Genomic DNA, 16552 nt, shown 5'->3' on the forward strand with positions numbered 1-16552 from the left:
GGTTTTCTTGACACCAAAGTGTCCCATTAATCCTCCGCCATGTGCCTCACGCACTAATAACTCACGCATAGAACAACTAGGTACACAGTTTATCTTCTTTAAACAAGTAACCATCATGCTTATAAAACTTACCAAATGCTGTCTTATCACAAGCCATGTACACATTAGAAAAGTCAACATCATCGGCATACATATCTTTCACATATTCAAACCCAAGCATTTTAGCACTCATAGAAGTAAGAAGTACATACCTCCGTGATAAAGCATCAGCAACAATATTCTCCTTACCTTGCTTGTAACGGATAACATATGGAAAGGTCTCAATGTATTCCATCCATCTAGCATGCCTCTTATTCAACTTTCCTTGACCCTTGAGATGCTTCAACGATTCATGATCGGTGTGGATCACAAATTCCCTAGGCCACAAGTAGTGCTGCCAAGTCTCCAATGCACGAACAAGAGCATAAAGTTAGCTTCTCACTGAAGTTGGGTACTTCAGGGATGCCCCACTTAGCTTCTCACTGAAGAAGGCAATCGGCCGCCTATCCTACATCAAAACGGCTCCAATCCCTATTCCTGAGGCATCACATTCAATCTCAAAAGTTTTGTTAAAATCTGGTAATGCTAACACAGGTGCAGAACACAACCTTTCTTTAATAGTGGCAAATGCGTTCTCTTGACTAGCCCCCCAATGAAACCAACATTCTTTTTAATGACTTCAGTGAGTGGTGCAGCAATGGTGCTAAAATCTTTAACAAAACGCCGATAAAAGCTAGCTAAACCATGAAAGCTTCTTACCTCAGTGACGCTCTTTGGTGTTGGCCACTCCTTAATGGCCTTGACTTTCTCTTCATCCACTTTAATACCCTTTGTACTAACAACATAACCAAGAAAAACAACTTCCTCCATACAAAAGGTACATTTCTTGAAATTAGCATACAACTTTTCACACCTCAACACATTAAACACATATCTCAAATGCTCAATATGCTCATTTAAGTCCTTGCTGTACACTAGGATATCATCAAAGTATACAACCACAAACTTGCCTATGAACGCGCGTAGGACATGATTCATTAATCTCATGAAAGTACTCGGCACATTTGTAAGTCCAAATGGCATAACTAGCCATTCATAAAGCCCATATTTAGTCTTAAAAGCAGTTTTCCATTCATCACCCTCTTTCATTCTAATTTGATGGTACCCACTTTTAAGATCAATTTTACTAAAAATACATGAGCCATGCAATTCATCGAGCATATCATCTAATCTAGGAATGGGATGGCGATACTGTACCGTGATATTATTAACTGCCCTGCAATTAATGCACATTCGCCACGTCCCATCCTTCTTAGGCACTAGAAGCACTGGTACTGCACATGGGCTCATGCTCTCCCTCACGTACCCCTTGCTCATCAAATCCTCAACTTGCCTCTGAAGCTCCTTTGTCTCATCTGGATTACTTCTATAAGCTGGTCAGTTTGGAATAGCAACCCCGGGCACGAAATCAATCTAGTGCTCAATGCCTCTAATGGGTGGCAACTCATTAGGCATTTCCTTTGGAAATACATCCTCAAACTCCTGCAACAAAGAAACAGCTAAATTAGGAAGAGGTTGGTTAGTTTCATCAAGATTAAGATAAGACTTTTTATATACAAGAAAAAATCATAGGGTGATCTGCTAAGAAAGCTCTCTTAACCTCACTCCCTCTTACATAGAAAAACTCACTTTTGTCTTTCCTTTTCTCTCAGCAGACTCTTTTTCTTTTTCACTCTTTCTTTTTTGCTCAATCTCTTTTTCACTCTTTCTTTTTTTATCACTCTCATTTTCACTCTTTCTTTTTTGAGCAACCTCACTTTTCAGTTTTAGTTGGTCCTCATAGACCTGTCTTGGAGTTAAAGGAGCAAGCTTAGTTGTTTTGCCCTCCTTTATAAAGCTGTACATGTTTTTGAATCCATCATGTATCACTCTCCTATCATATTGCCATGGTCTCCCCAACAATATGCGTAGGCACAATATATGGCCAGCATGCATAAGCACTTCAATGTCTTGGAGTTTGAGAACTCGTTCAAAAAACCTAGATTATATCAAAATCTAGACCCATTGAAGAACCCGTCTCAAGAATCTAGATTACAAAGGAAGAACGCCACAAAGGTTTTGATTTACCCTTGATAAGTTCAGAAGTTCAAGAAGAACAAGAGGAGATCACTCAACTCTCAATCACAATTCCATATAGTCTGCCTCTCAAATGAGGTTACAAGTGGTTTAAATAGACAATCCCCAAAAACCCTAAGTAAACAATGCGTTGGGTACTGTAGCGTGAACAGTGCCATAAGCCGCGCTACAGTTACTTCTGAAACCCTAGTAAGACATAAAATTATAACTTTCCAAATAAACCCTTGGCCAAAAATACAAGGCCTTCCCAAAAATAACCCTAGTCCATTAGAAATAAGACATACGTGGGCCAAGCATCCTCAAGCCCACTTCTTCTAAACTAAAAATAAAATACCGTTAAACAAATTGAAAGGCTTAACAACAATAGGCCCAATCTCTAAGTCATGTCTTCCATAGCTTGTATCAAGTGGATCAAAACTGGATCTTTTTTCTTGAAGCCCATCTTGAGTGTTGGGCTCTTCCTGGCTTCATCCCAAGTGGATTGCACCAATCCTTGCATTGCTTCCTTGATCTTCTTGGCTCTTGATTTTGTAATTGGCCCATCTGGAATTTGCAAGGGATCTTTAAGGATAGCTCCACCTTGATTCCCATCAGAATCTCTCAAGGATTCAAGGTGATAAGTTCAAAGAGTTCTTTTTAAGAACCAAGTGGAACACAAGACCTCTCAGTGAAAGTAATTTTCTGAATCATCAAAAGTTTCCTTCAAATTCGAAATATCCCTCCATGTACTTGGAACAACTGTCCAAGAATAGGCAAAAGTCAAAATTACAGCTTTAAAAACAACACAAACATTAACCTAAACAAGTCCCCACGTTTTTTTAAGGCTCCTGGACTTATAAAAGCACCTAAAAATAGCTAAATGACTACATTTAATGTATTTAACATGCCCAACCAAGACCTAGTCCATTCTCCTATTTAATATCCTTGAAACTCAACAAACTCATGCTCTTTAATGGTCAGACAATCCAGGTTACGAATTTGCATGCTAATTAATTTCTTCAATTGCTTTGATGAGATGGACTAAGCCTTGATTATTATTTGAGCCCATCTTGATCTTTTTGGAATCAGCCCAATTATCTTGGATTAGCCTATTTAATGCTTTCTTGAAATGTTTGGCTCTATGTCTTGTAATTGGGCCACTAGGAAGTGACAAAGGGTCTTGTGCAAATTCAGCTTCATTTTCACGTGTATGATCAGCCTGTCCAGCATGATCAGCATGTCCATCGAGGTTTGTTGATGCCTTAGACCTTCATATGTCAACTAAATGTCTATTTCCTTCATTTTGAAGCCAAAGCATCAACTATTGTTGTATGCAAACCATGTCGACGGAAGTTTTGAGTTACCAGCAAAAAGTATGCGGGGGAATGGCAACTAGTAAGTAAAGAAATAGCAGCAATAGGTGGGCACAAAAAGGAAGCAATCAACAGAAATAATAAAGTAGAAAGATTATAACTATTATGATATATATATATATATGTATGTATATTAATATATAATATATTTGGCTTCTTCTTGAGCAAACTCAAAACTAAAGAATCATAACTTCAATGAAAACCAGCCAAATTAGTTAATCCTATAGATACTAATAAAATAATTCCAATTAATGAACTCGCATAAATGCGAATTCAAGATTCAGTTTGGTCTCGTGTTGTGTTTTCTTTTTTAAGAGCCCCATATATAATTAAGGCTGCCAAGCTATATGATCAGAGTATACCTGGAAGTTTATGTTAAAAGCAAGCTTTCTCAGCACGCTTGAGATTAAGATGCGCACCTCTTCCAGCTTTGTATCGATCGGTTCTCATCCTGAACCACCAAAAAGTGATACATTAAGCAGAAGGATCTAGACAACAGCATATTACAGCCAACCATTTCAATAAGCTGTGAAGTGAGACTAACTAATTAAACACTCATCACCTTAAAGATAGTACTTACACCATCATATGTGAACTCAATGCCTCTTTCCTTCCCATGCCAGGATTTTTGAAGCCAACGCATCAACCATTGCTAAGTTAAAAAAAATACACCAATACACTTAAAATCACTAAGTAAAAGGGAAAAAAAAAAGGCAGCGTTACACATGGGGCGGCACAGCAGCATTTCTCTTCTATGAAAGGCTGTCAACCTTATCATAATAATTAGGCAAGTGATCATAAAAATTATGAGCAGATCTTTCAAGCTCAATCAAACTTAAGTTCCATTATTTCGACTGTTACTTTCCCTCAATCATTTTTCTGAGGTCTGAAACCTAGAAGATCCAAAAACCTAGTGGAACTCCTAAGATTTTTGCTTCTATAAATTATTCCATAGACAATTATCCAAAAGACATAAATAAATAAATCATGCCATAGACATTCTAGTTTGCAAGTTAACATGTAATATCCACCTCCTATGTTCAGTTATTAGGTAACTGTTTTACTAATCATAAGAAGGAAATCCTCTGTGTGTGTGTGATTATTGTCTTAACAATATAGGAGGCACAAATCACAGAATCATGATGCCCAATATAGGAGGCACAAATCACAGAATCATGATGCCCGATTATGCCATCTGTTTGAAGGAAGTTTCTTCACAGCAGCAAGTATGAAAATCTGACTGCAATTGAAACTGCACCATTAATTTTTTCTCTTCATCTCATTTGATGGGAAGTGTCATCTGAAAGTGACAGACAGAAAATTAAGTGGATTTTCTAGATAAGACAACTTAGCAATTTGTGGTAAATTCCTCCAAACTGACGAAGAGAAAAACGTTCCTTTTCAAACTATTTTTGGCTTCAAAGCAAGATGTCATATAAATTCCCAAGTTCTGTGAGGCAATTTTTTTTCATTGTGTTCTCATAATTCAAACTAGAATTACTATATTCAGATAATGCTAACCTCACAAACCAACAATGCCCGAACATTCATATATATGAGATCTGAAAAATTCCTAGGTTCTTCCCCATTTAATAATGCAAACCTGAAGACGAGAGATATGAGAATGCTTACCAGAAGATGGTTCGTCGAACTGGTTTGCCAAACTGGTAAGAAGATGAGATCTGAGAATGCTCACCACAGAGGATGAGATCTGAGACAACGGCGTGGAACTTTGGGATTTAGGCTGCTGGTAATGTTTATGAGGAAATCATGTTTCTAGTAGCTGGTGTGGCGTTGTTGGTTTCTGAAATTGTGAATTTGCTTATAAAGAAGATGAAATCGTGCTTTTGCTTTTGAGAAGAAATGAAATCGTGCTTCAAGTGGAACGCACGAAACAAATAGCATGCAACAGAGGGAATTTTGTATATCAAAATAATATTGAACATGCAAGGCAGAACCATCCACTAGCGCAATGACAGGCAGAACCATAAATGAAACGGGAATGAGAAAATATTGAAATATAATTCAACCTTCACCTTTTGAAAATTCATGCAGCTCTCTGTGCAACTCCTCAAACTTTCTCAAAGACAAATCACGTTCATCGACTACCAACATGGATGAAATAAGTATACTCTGGGTCTTCGTAGATCTCGTTTGAGATCTTTTCCATTAAAAGTTAATGATCTCCATCGACAAGGAAAGATAACAAGTGAATTACATAGAAACCAGATAAACTAAGCCACGTCACACCAAGACCATGCTTTCCACGCACACAAGCAGGCCTCACAACCAGATAAGGAGACCTCTTGGAGTTGTGCATCTTCGGAAACACCCTCTTCCCCAACTTCCTCATCCTCTGCCTCCCTATGCTCACATTCCACAGCACGAGCTCATCATCCAAGTAATACCAATCATTTCCATCATCATCGTTGTCGCCCTCATCGTCAAGTTGTTCCTCACTACGCCCGCCATCATTTACCCATGACTAAAACCGCAATACCCAGCCTTGTATTTCACACCCGCATCCACATCATGATGATGAGGATTATGATGATCTACATCACGGTTTTCCATTTGATTATTCTTTAAACAAATGGGCATGCAGGTATCAGAATCCAACGAGCCAATCCCATTTCCCTTGCAATCTTCTTTGTCTTCGTCGATTTCATCTCCTTGTTCTTCTTTTTCCGAGTCAGCGATGGAGGCGTTGACGAACTCCAAGTGAGACAGGCCCTGTTAGTCGACTAGGACGAAATCGAGCTCTTCAATGAAGAGGAAGGCCCAACTAACATGGTCATATGCCTTCACCATATCCAATTTAAGCACCACATTCCCCCCATGAACCTTCTTGTGAATAGAATGAATCATTTCCTAATTAAGACTGATGTTCTCAAAATACTTCTGCTAGGGATGAGAATGTGCCTTGTTCCAGAGATATATCATTTTAGAGAGAGGAGGAGTCAAACGATTCACTATCACCTTCGAGTAGATTTTATAAAACACCGTACAAAGGCTTATGGGTCTAAATTTATCAAACCCTGTAGGAATATGAATCTTTGGGATTAAATCCACATAAGAAGATGTATAAAATTTTGAAAATATACCTCCTCAGAAAAATTCTGGGATTGCCGCCATAACATCAGGTTGAATAATATCCCAACATCTCTTAAAAAATCCTGATCCAAATCCATCCGGCCCCGCGCACGATTAAAAGGGATAGAAACCAAAGCTTGGTGAACTTCTTCAATAGAAGAAATAGCACAAATAGTGTTACTATCGGCAATCAACGAAATGAGATTAGTTAAATCTGGTAGCCTATTAGAGGACTCTTCTTGCAAAAATTCTAGAAAATAATTAACAACTACATGAATTTCCTCTGGGTATCTCAAATAGGTAGCATCTTGAAGTCTCAAATTCAAAACTCTTTTTTTCCTTTTATATGATAAAAAGGCACGGAAAAATTTAGAATTTTGGTCTCCTTCAAGTCACCACTTAACTTCCGACATTTCAGGCAATCTAATTTCTTCACGATGCTCCATTTAGCCAACTCCATCTGTTTCTACAACATCTCATGCTCAATCCCAAGGTCCCATTCATTTAGCAAGGCTGACTCCAAAACACCAACCTGCTCTTCAAGAACCCGAATATGAGAATCAGTTCTACCAAAGGCATATGCATTCCAATCTTATATTGCCCCCCTCAGTTTTTTAAGTTTAAGGGCCAGCTTCAAAAGACTAGTACCACCTATGTCCTACTGCCAAAAAGTAGCCACAAAAGAATGAAAACCTGCATGCCCAATCCACAGTTTCTGTAAACAAAAAGGAGAAGGACCATAAGGGAAAGATCAGATTGAATCTCCATAAGCATCGGACAATGATCTGATGTTGATCTCAATAAGTAATTGTTGGTTGCATTCGGCACTTTGGTTAGGCAACTAGCATTCAAGAAAGATCTATCCTGTTTCACCCAACTCCTCAATAAACCACTCTACCCATTACACCAAGAGAACCTCCTTCCCACATACTTCATTTCAATAATACCACACTGGTGAAACCAAGAATTTAAATCTTCAATTGCTGCTATCGGATGAGGTCTCTCACCCCGGCGTTTAGAATCCTCCCTTCTGATATTAGAATCCTCCCATAAGGCTCTTCTATCAATCATAGTGCATTTGGCAAAAACAAAACAGCAAGGGAAATTATTGAGACCATCGCCAATTCGAAGTAAAATAAATTGCTCACTGCTTAAAACCAATTGTTTAAATTCAAGGTCCTCATTTTCAGTGGCATAATCTTTATTTATAGTAAAGATCTCAACATCGAGTTCCGGATCACGTTCAAAAACAGAGTCATCCAACGTAAAGGTCGCACAGCAGGTGCATTAGCATCATCATCACCACTGGCTGCCAGAAGTCCCTCTCCTACAACCTCTTGAATATTTTCAGCCCTTTCAATCTGCTGTTCACCCTCTTTAGGCAAATTCTCTTCTCCCAACTTAACATCAACGTTGGTTTCCTCCTTTGGGATATTATAGGAAACTTGCATTCTACTGTGAGACGTATCCTCCTCCTGAATATGGATTGGTTCCACCAAATCCATAACCTGGGGAGGCAAGTTTTTACTAGTGTTGCAAAGATCAGAGTCTGAAATAACCAATGTACCTTTGCCTTTTCCAACATCATCCAGTAGGGGAGTACCTTTAACTTCCTTCACTGTTTCAGTCTCTAATCTCTTCTTACTCTCTCCCAAATTTTTTCACCATTTTGCGGGTACACACATTGGATCTTACACCGAGAACAGAAAGCTAGTAAGGTATTATAGATCACTTCCTATTTATGACCACTCCCTGGCAACCTGATCCAAAAATAAAGAATTGGCTCCTTCTCTGCATCAATCTCCAAAACACAGATGTGCACCATCTGTATGAGTTGCACAAACTATATAGGGTTGTCTCTGTGAATATAACGGCCTATCGGTGTATTGGAGATTTTTAAAAATGATTCTTGGCAAAAGTTGGCCGGGAGCCCTAACAACACAATCCAAACAAGGACCAAAGAAGGTTTTTTCATCTTGATTGAAATCAGGTTCTAGTGAAACACATGGTATTGCACACCATTCACCTCACAGACTACATATGAAAGAGATTTCTGAAAATCTGATTCATTTGACACGCGTACAAACACGTTTCTGGGATGTCTGATGAGCGTGCGAAAGTGCACTCTAAATACCCTATTATTAGACTAAAATGCTAAAATGTGAATAAAAATCATAGGAATTAATGTGTATTCTTAAATTGAATATCTATTTACGTTGGGACACTCCTAAGCAGTTTTTTTTATATTTAATTTCAGAGTTTATAAAAAGCAAGTCAAGCCTAGTCAAATTCAAAGGAGGACATTCATGGGGTTTGAGAGCAATTTGGAAGGAAAGAAAACGAAAAAAAAAATCACAAAATAAAACCACAAAAAGTCCAAGTCCGAAATTCGCTAGGAGACAATCTGGACATACTTTAATCTTTGACTGTACTTTTTACTCACATATTGGATTGATGCGATTCTTGATACATTAGAAAGATATCTTAAAGGGCTATAAGTTTGTCTCTAATAAGGATTTACAAATTAGAACTCCTAAAGGGCGTACGTATGTGGCTACCAAGATAAGTCCTAAAATTTAGGCCTTTTTTTTATGTAGAAATTAAGAGGACATTAGGGTTTCTTTCTTACCCTAATGTCATTAGCACGAAATAGAGGAAGGGGAGGAGGCATAAGAGCCAGATCTGAAGAGAGGAGAAAATCACTTCCATGGCCACCGTTTGCTTCAGTTTTTCCTGGAGATTCTTGTTGTCCAGTATATTTATGGGTAACTAAATTCTTAAGTAGGGTTACGGATGAACTTGCACATTAGTTGGTATTTCTAATTTATTTTTAATTCATGTATTTGATTTTCCACTGCAAAAACTCTTTTGTTTTATCATTCTCAATTCATCGTTAATGTTTTCTTCTCCGAGTAATCATAGAATTTTTTCTGTTTATGGATTCAGTCATGCTTTTTCTATTGAATGAATTAATTCTTTGATTATGTTTGGACCAATTATTTATCTATATTGATTTTGTTTTTTGCTGCAATATCGTTCCCTAAGTATATTGTCATCATTGGATTTTTTTCAATAGGGATAGTAAATTTACGTATTTTAAAAGTGGTGAATGATTTTTTTCAAAGGGTTAATTTCATTTAATTTTGGTTTATAAATCTATACCTTCTAATTGGGAATTTCGTAAATTGAGTTCCTAATTGAGTTATTCAATGAATTAAGAATAATTAAAATACCGGATTTGTGCAAGGGATTCCCGATGCTCAACTGTTCTTCAAATTTGAGTGCTTTTTCCGTTAATCACTTTGCTTCATTTTAATTTACATTTAAAATTAATCTTTGTTCTCCACTTATTTTTCTTTAGTTTCTTTGTTCCTCTTACTATTCTTTTAATTTGTCTTTAAGGGGAATTGACACTCCAAAGCTGTGCTATACAATTACCGCGTTATTCTTTAGCCGTGATCAATGCCTCATTACTGAAACAATTGGTAAGCATGATAAACCCCAACGATTGTGAATGTAAGACCTTATAGCATCTAGAGAAGGCCTCGCGTTAAGCACTCCAAAGTTTCCTGCCAATCACATTAAGCGCTCGAGACTATGTTTTTGGGGGCAACAAAAGCTTTCCCCCATGAGATATTGTTTTTGGTTGCCAGGCAGCCTACACAGTTATGTTCATGTGAATATGCAGTGACTGGTTTGGTAAGAGGTTTAATTTATATATTGAAGACGTGATAAATTTATTCATTTATTCTTTCATTTTAATTTCTTGTAGAGAAAATAGTTACTGTAATATATGGGAGGATAAGCAACTAGTTTATTTATTAAATTATAAGTTACTATATGTTTCTATTGAATTTGCAAGTTTTGTTAAAATCCCAATCATTCTTATATAATAGAATGTTACAAATTTAATTAAATTGGCATTTATTACTTTTAAAATCAAAATTATGTGCAAAATCATAAGTGGATTGAAGAAACGTCAGTCTTCTAAGCTGGCCTAGATTCTTTCCATTCATGTTTTAAGTGCCCAATATAAATATTACTCACAAAAAATAATATTCGAAGAGTTTTTTCAGCTTGTTTTTTGTCCTTCTTTCAAGTTTACATTCGCATGAACATTTTCTCTTTTTTTACAATTAAAACAATAGTGCTACAAGGAAGCCCTCTTAATAGCATGAAATTGCTAACATGGATTGATGTGAACCCCAATAAACTTGCTTTGAGACCCAACAACAATACTGGAAAAACAACCCCAAGAAAGCCAAACTCAGGTATATGGATGGAGAATCTAGACCCGATGAGAACTCGTTCAAAGAACCTAGATTATATCAAAATCTAGACCCATTGAAGAACCCGTCTCAAGAACGTAGATTACAAAGGAAGAACGCCACAAAGGTTTTATTTACCCTTAATAAGTTCAGAAGTTCAGGAAGAACAAGAGGGGATAACAAAACTCTCAATGGTAATTCCATATAGACTGCCTCTCAAATGAGGTTACAAGTGGTTTAAATAGACAATCTCCAAAAACCCTAAGTAAACAATGCGTCGGGTACTGTAGCGTGAACAGTGCCATACTCCGCGCTACAGTTACTTCTGAAATAGTAAGACATAAAATTATAACTTTTCAAATAAACCCTTGGCCAAAAATACAAGGCCTTTCCAATATGCTCATTTAAGTCCTTGCTGTACACTAGGATATCATCAAAGTACACAACCATAAACTTGCCTATGAACGCACGTAGGACATGATTCATTAATCTCATGAAAGTGCTGGGCGCATTTGTAAGTCCAAATGGCATAACAAACCATTCATAAAGCCCATACTTAGTTTTAAAAGCAGTTTTCCATTCATCACCCTCTTTCATTCTAATTTGATGGTACCTACTTTTAAGATCAATTTTACTAAAAATACATGAGCCATGCAATTCATCGAGCATATCATCTAATCTAGGATACTTTACCGTGATATTATTAACCGCCCTGCAACCAATGCACATCCGCCACATCCCATCCTTCTTAGGCACTAGAAGCACTGGTACTGCACATGGGCTCATGCTCTCCCTCAACCCCTTGCTCATCAAATCCTCAACTTGCCTCTGAAACTCCTTTGTCTCATCTGGATTACTTCTATAAGTTGGTCGGTTTGGAATAGCAGCCCCGGGCACGAAATCAATCTGGTGCTCAATGCCTCTAATGGGTGGCAACTCATTAGGCATTTCCTTTGGGAATCAAACTCCTGCAACAAAGAAACAGCCAAACTAGGAAGAGGTTGGTTAGTTTCATCAAGATTAAGATAAGACTCTTTACAGACAAGAAAAATCATAGGGCGATCTGCTAAGAAAACACTCTTAACCTCACCCCCTCTTGCATAGAAACTCACTTTTGTCTTTCCTTTTCTCTCAGCAGACTTTTTTTTCTTTTTCACTCTTTCTTTTTTGCTCAATCTCTTTTTCACTCTTTCTTTTTTTATCACTCTTATTTTTACTCTTTCTTGTTTGAGCAACCTCACTTTTCAGTTTCAGGTTGTCCTCATAGACCTGTCTTGGAGTTAAAGGAGCAAGTTTAGTTGTTTTGCCCTCCTTTACAAAGCAATACATGTTTTTGAATCCATCATGTATCACTCTCCTATCATACTGCCATGGTCTCCCAAACAATATATGGCCAGCATGCATAGGCACAACATCACAAAGCACTTCATCTTGATACTTCCCAATGGAAAAAGTAACTAACACTTGTCTATCCACTCTAACCTCCCCACAATCATTCAACCACTGCAGTTTGTATGATCGAGAGTGTTTCAAGGTAGGTAAATTCAATTTTTCAACTAATGTAATGCTAGCAACATTAGTACAACTCCCCCCATCAATCATCATACTACATACAGCCATTGATGTGGCATCTAGTATGGAAAATGTTCTCCCTTTGTGCTCTGCTTCATCCATCTTAATTTGTGTGTAGAGAGCACGCCTGGCAACAAGGGACTCACCTGTTACGGGGTATTCTACTCCATCATCATCACTAGCATCCTCTAACTCAAGTATCTCATCACGATCATCCTCACTTGCAGTCATCACCTCCCCATTGTAACGCATAATTATCACACGTTTGTTTGGACATTGAGAAGCGATGTGCCCTGAACCCAAACACTTAAAGCATTTAATATCTCTATTTCTAGAACGTTGGGATGCCAACTTGAGTTTGTTGCTAGTTCCTTCATCGTTTCCTTTAGGTGGTTCTGTCTTTGCCTTTGTTACAGCTCGATCATCTTTCTCCCACTTTGATTTTCAAGGAGTGCTAGAAACTGAAGTGTACCTTGATGTCCCTTTCCTCTTTAATTGCCTCTCCAGCTCGATCTTTAAGGATAGCTCCACCTTGGTTCCCATCATGGATAAATTAAAGAAACAATGAAACAAAAAACTTCAGCCTTTCTGATTCGCCCTTCCTCTGCACGGCTTCTCTCTCTCATAGTTGGTTCTTTGTAGCTTTCAAAAATTAAAGTTGTCTCTTGGGTTGGTGCCAAACCAAGAAGAGAGAGACCATATTCACCAAATTCAAGGCGTATAGGAGAGATTTTGGATTTCCAACACCATTCTTCAGAAATCAACATTTGCCTCTATTGGGTTCTTTCACTCACTATTATTTACTTAATTTAGATGCTACTTCTTTGATTTTTTCTTTAGATCTGCCCGCCATGAGATGAAAGCTTTAGGATATAAAGAGTTTATAAGAGACAAAATTGATCATGCTATGCAATCTCAGAGGAAAATTTAGATGAAGGCAATAATGACATAGACAACCAAAACACACCTCTAGCAAGACTAGTTGGTAATACCAAAAAGGGTGGTCAAAATGGCGGCATCTACACAAAACCTTATGTTGACTGTGAGGGGTGCAACACTAAATGACGTTCTATTTTTTTAATGCCTTTAAATAACAATCAAACTGGCAATACATTTACATCGTCATGGGAATCCAATGCACATAATTGGGATGATGGTGAATCAGTTAATGGTTCACTGAAGCATGGTTTTATAATGAATGATGTCGCAGTAAATGAATCAAGGAATCCCCAATATGGCACCGCTCCTCACTCTACACTGTTCAATTTGTGCATCAAGACCATAGCAAGAATACATGTTATATACCAACTAGTAAATAGATAGTAAGACGATATTAAGCTATCTCAGCTTCTGAAACAATTTGAAATTCAAATGTCTGTGTTCCAAAGTTCTCATTTGAAGAAAAAAGAAAACAAAACAAAAAATCATCAACGGTACCTTTTGCTCAAATGGCTACATCTCTCTCTGTGAAAATTTTTTTGGCTCTCGACATACTTTCCCAAGAAACACGGTTTCTTCTCATCCAAACATTTTTAGCATACTAGCAGCTGCTTTGCTTGCAGTTATGTTAGGGGATAAAGAACTTATCTCATTGGATTTCAGTTTATAGGTGACTGCAAATAGACTTTTTGTTGTATTATCTAGATCGCAGAAGTAGGCAGTTAGAAGAGATAAATGCATGTCAATCCACAATATTGATGTACCTATCTCTACCTACTCACTTTGAGGTAGACTGGCGCCCGACTATCTACACATCTATCCCCGCCCCTGATTTCCTCCAATTCGTCTTTGCAGATCTCCTCCATGACTTTCCTCCTCAGCTGGAGTCTTCTAGCTTCGCTCTGGTGGCCCACCTCCTGATAGTAGGCACAGTACGAGCAGCCTTCCTCCATGATGCCCTTCCTTTAGCATCTACATGTGTATGCTTGTGTGCACCTTCCTCAATGAGGTGAAGAAGTCGCTTATTTCCTCGCCAACTGTTTCCTTGCCTCTATCTCATTTTCGTTGGTTTTGGTGTTGGTACCCCTTTTGGGGTTGCTTGTGGCCAGTTTCGCGCCTGTGTATCATAGGGTGGTTAGAGCCCGGAGGGTATCCTTAGCATCAATGAAGTCATTAGCTCGATCCCTAAAGTCCCACAAGGTTGTTAGGATATTTCGTACGATTTCCCCAAGGGGCTAAATGAAACCCAGGAGTGCTGCTAGGGTGATCTTCTCGTCCAAATCATTCGTGGTCGTCCTCTCCTTATTAAAGAGGTTAATGGCTGACTATCTTTTTTTCCTGCTAGACATGAATTGGTGGCCCAGCTCCCTGAAGCTGATAATGGCTCATCAAAGGGTGACAAACCATAACTCAGGAGGAAAGCCTAGAGGCCATGTATTTCATGTGAGTTTTAAACGTTTTCAGGTGCTTGGCCTGATCCTTCGATATGTCATATATCTGTATCTATGGTTCGAGCATGGATTATTGGCCTGAGTGACCAGGAAGATTCAATAATCAACTGCATTGGGTAGTGTTTGGATGCCAAGGCATGAGCGCAGAGCGTCACCCTGCGAGACCAGGCAAGAATTTAATCGACCGTGCTGGGTAGTAAGGGGGACTAGGACACTTGCAAGAGGGGTTCCCCCCAGCAGCGGTCGAGGTTTGAGCACAAAGCATCAACCTGAGTAACTAGGTGGGAAATGAAATCCACCACACTTGGTGGCGTATGGACACTGAGGTGAGAGCATGAAGCATCAGGCTAATTAGTAAAGCGAGATCTGAAATTGACCACGTTGGGTAAAGAGGGGGGATTAGGACATTTGGGAAAGGTATGCCCCATGCGCTTATTGAGATTGCGCGAAGCATCGACATGAGTGACCAAGCCAGATGTGAAATTAACCTTACTGGGTGGAGTTGAAAGAATAAATCGTGTTGGGTGGCGTAAGGGGATTGGGACACTTGAGAGAGTTGTTCCCTCATGCATCCATCAAGGTTAAATCACAAAGCATCCACCTAAGTGACCAAATGGAATCTAAAATCGACAGCTGGTGGTGTTTGGACGCTGAGGCCTAAGTGGAGACCATGCTAACTTAGAAATCAACCATGCTAGTTGGTGATGGGGGCCTAAGACCATGGGGAAAGGTAATTCCATTGAGGTTCGACTATGATTTAAAATTGACCACACTGTGTGGCATTTGGACGCTAAGGCGTCAGGGCAGAAGCGCACAACTCCAGAAGAGTAGTAAAGTTAATGTTAAAATGATCTTGAATGAATATAGTGAATTTCACTATAAAGTCTTAAAGCACTTTTATATGGACAAAACTCATCCTCTGAGTACTCCAATAGTTGCTCGATAATTTGATGAGCAGAAAGATCCATTTGGGGGTTTATAACACTTGGGAGAGGTGTTCCATCTTGTGCCTATCAAATTTTGAGCATAGAGTATCGAACTAAGTGACCAAGTGGCATTTGAAGTCTATAGTACTTGCTAGAATTTGGATGTTGAGCCGCGTGTGTAGAGAGTATCGACCGATAAGACTTGGGGGGATCTAAAATCAACCGTGCTGTGGGTGGTGGGGGGGACTAGAATCTAGGGACAGCTGCACCTGTCGAGGGTTGAGTGCGAACCGACTAGGCGCGATCTGAAATTGAACGCATCAAGTGGTGTTTCAATGCTAAGGCATGAGCACGTAGCTTCAACCTAAGTAACCAAGAGGGATCAAAAATTGACTACTTTGGGTGGCAATGGGGTACTGGGAAACTTGGGAGAGGTTTTCCCTCCTATAGCCATCGAGGATCAAATGGATAGCTTCAACACGAGTGACTAGGGGAGATCTGAAATAGATCGTACTTGGTGGCATTTTTACACTGAGGCGTGAGTTGGGGCATATACCTGACTAACTAGCAGAATCTAAAAATGACCGCACTATGTGGCATTAGGATCCTAAGGAGTGAGGGTGAATCATCTGTTGAAGTAACTACGTAGAATGGTGAGGGGGGCCCCAACTGACACTTAGGAGAAGTGTTGATGGGAACCAAGGTGGAGCTATCCTTTAAGATCCCTTGCAAATTCCAGATGGGCCAATTACAAGATCAAGGAAGAAATGTAAGGA

General features: G+C 38.8%; 1 pseudogene; it reads right to left on the minus strand.

The window, feature by feature from the left end:
- Nucleotides 1–8125, minus strand: LOC122296748 (annotated as a pseudogene).
- Between the last annotated feature and the right edge of the window lie 8427 nt (nt 8126–16552).

The sequence above is a fragment of the Carya illinoinensis genome, chromosome 15 (assembly GCF_018687715.1).
Source record: "Carya illinoinensis cultivar Pawnee chromosome 15, C.illinoinensisPawnee_v1, whole genome shotgun sequence".
Taxonomy (NCBI): domain Eukaryota; kingdom Viridiplantae; phylum Streptophyta; class Magnoliopsida; order Fagales; family Juglandaceae; genus Carya; species Carya illinoinensis.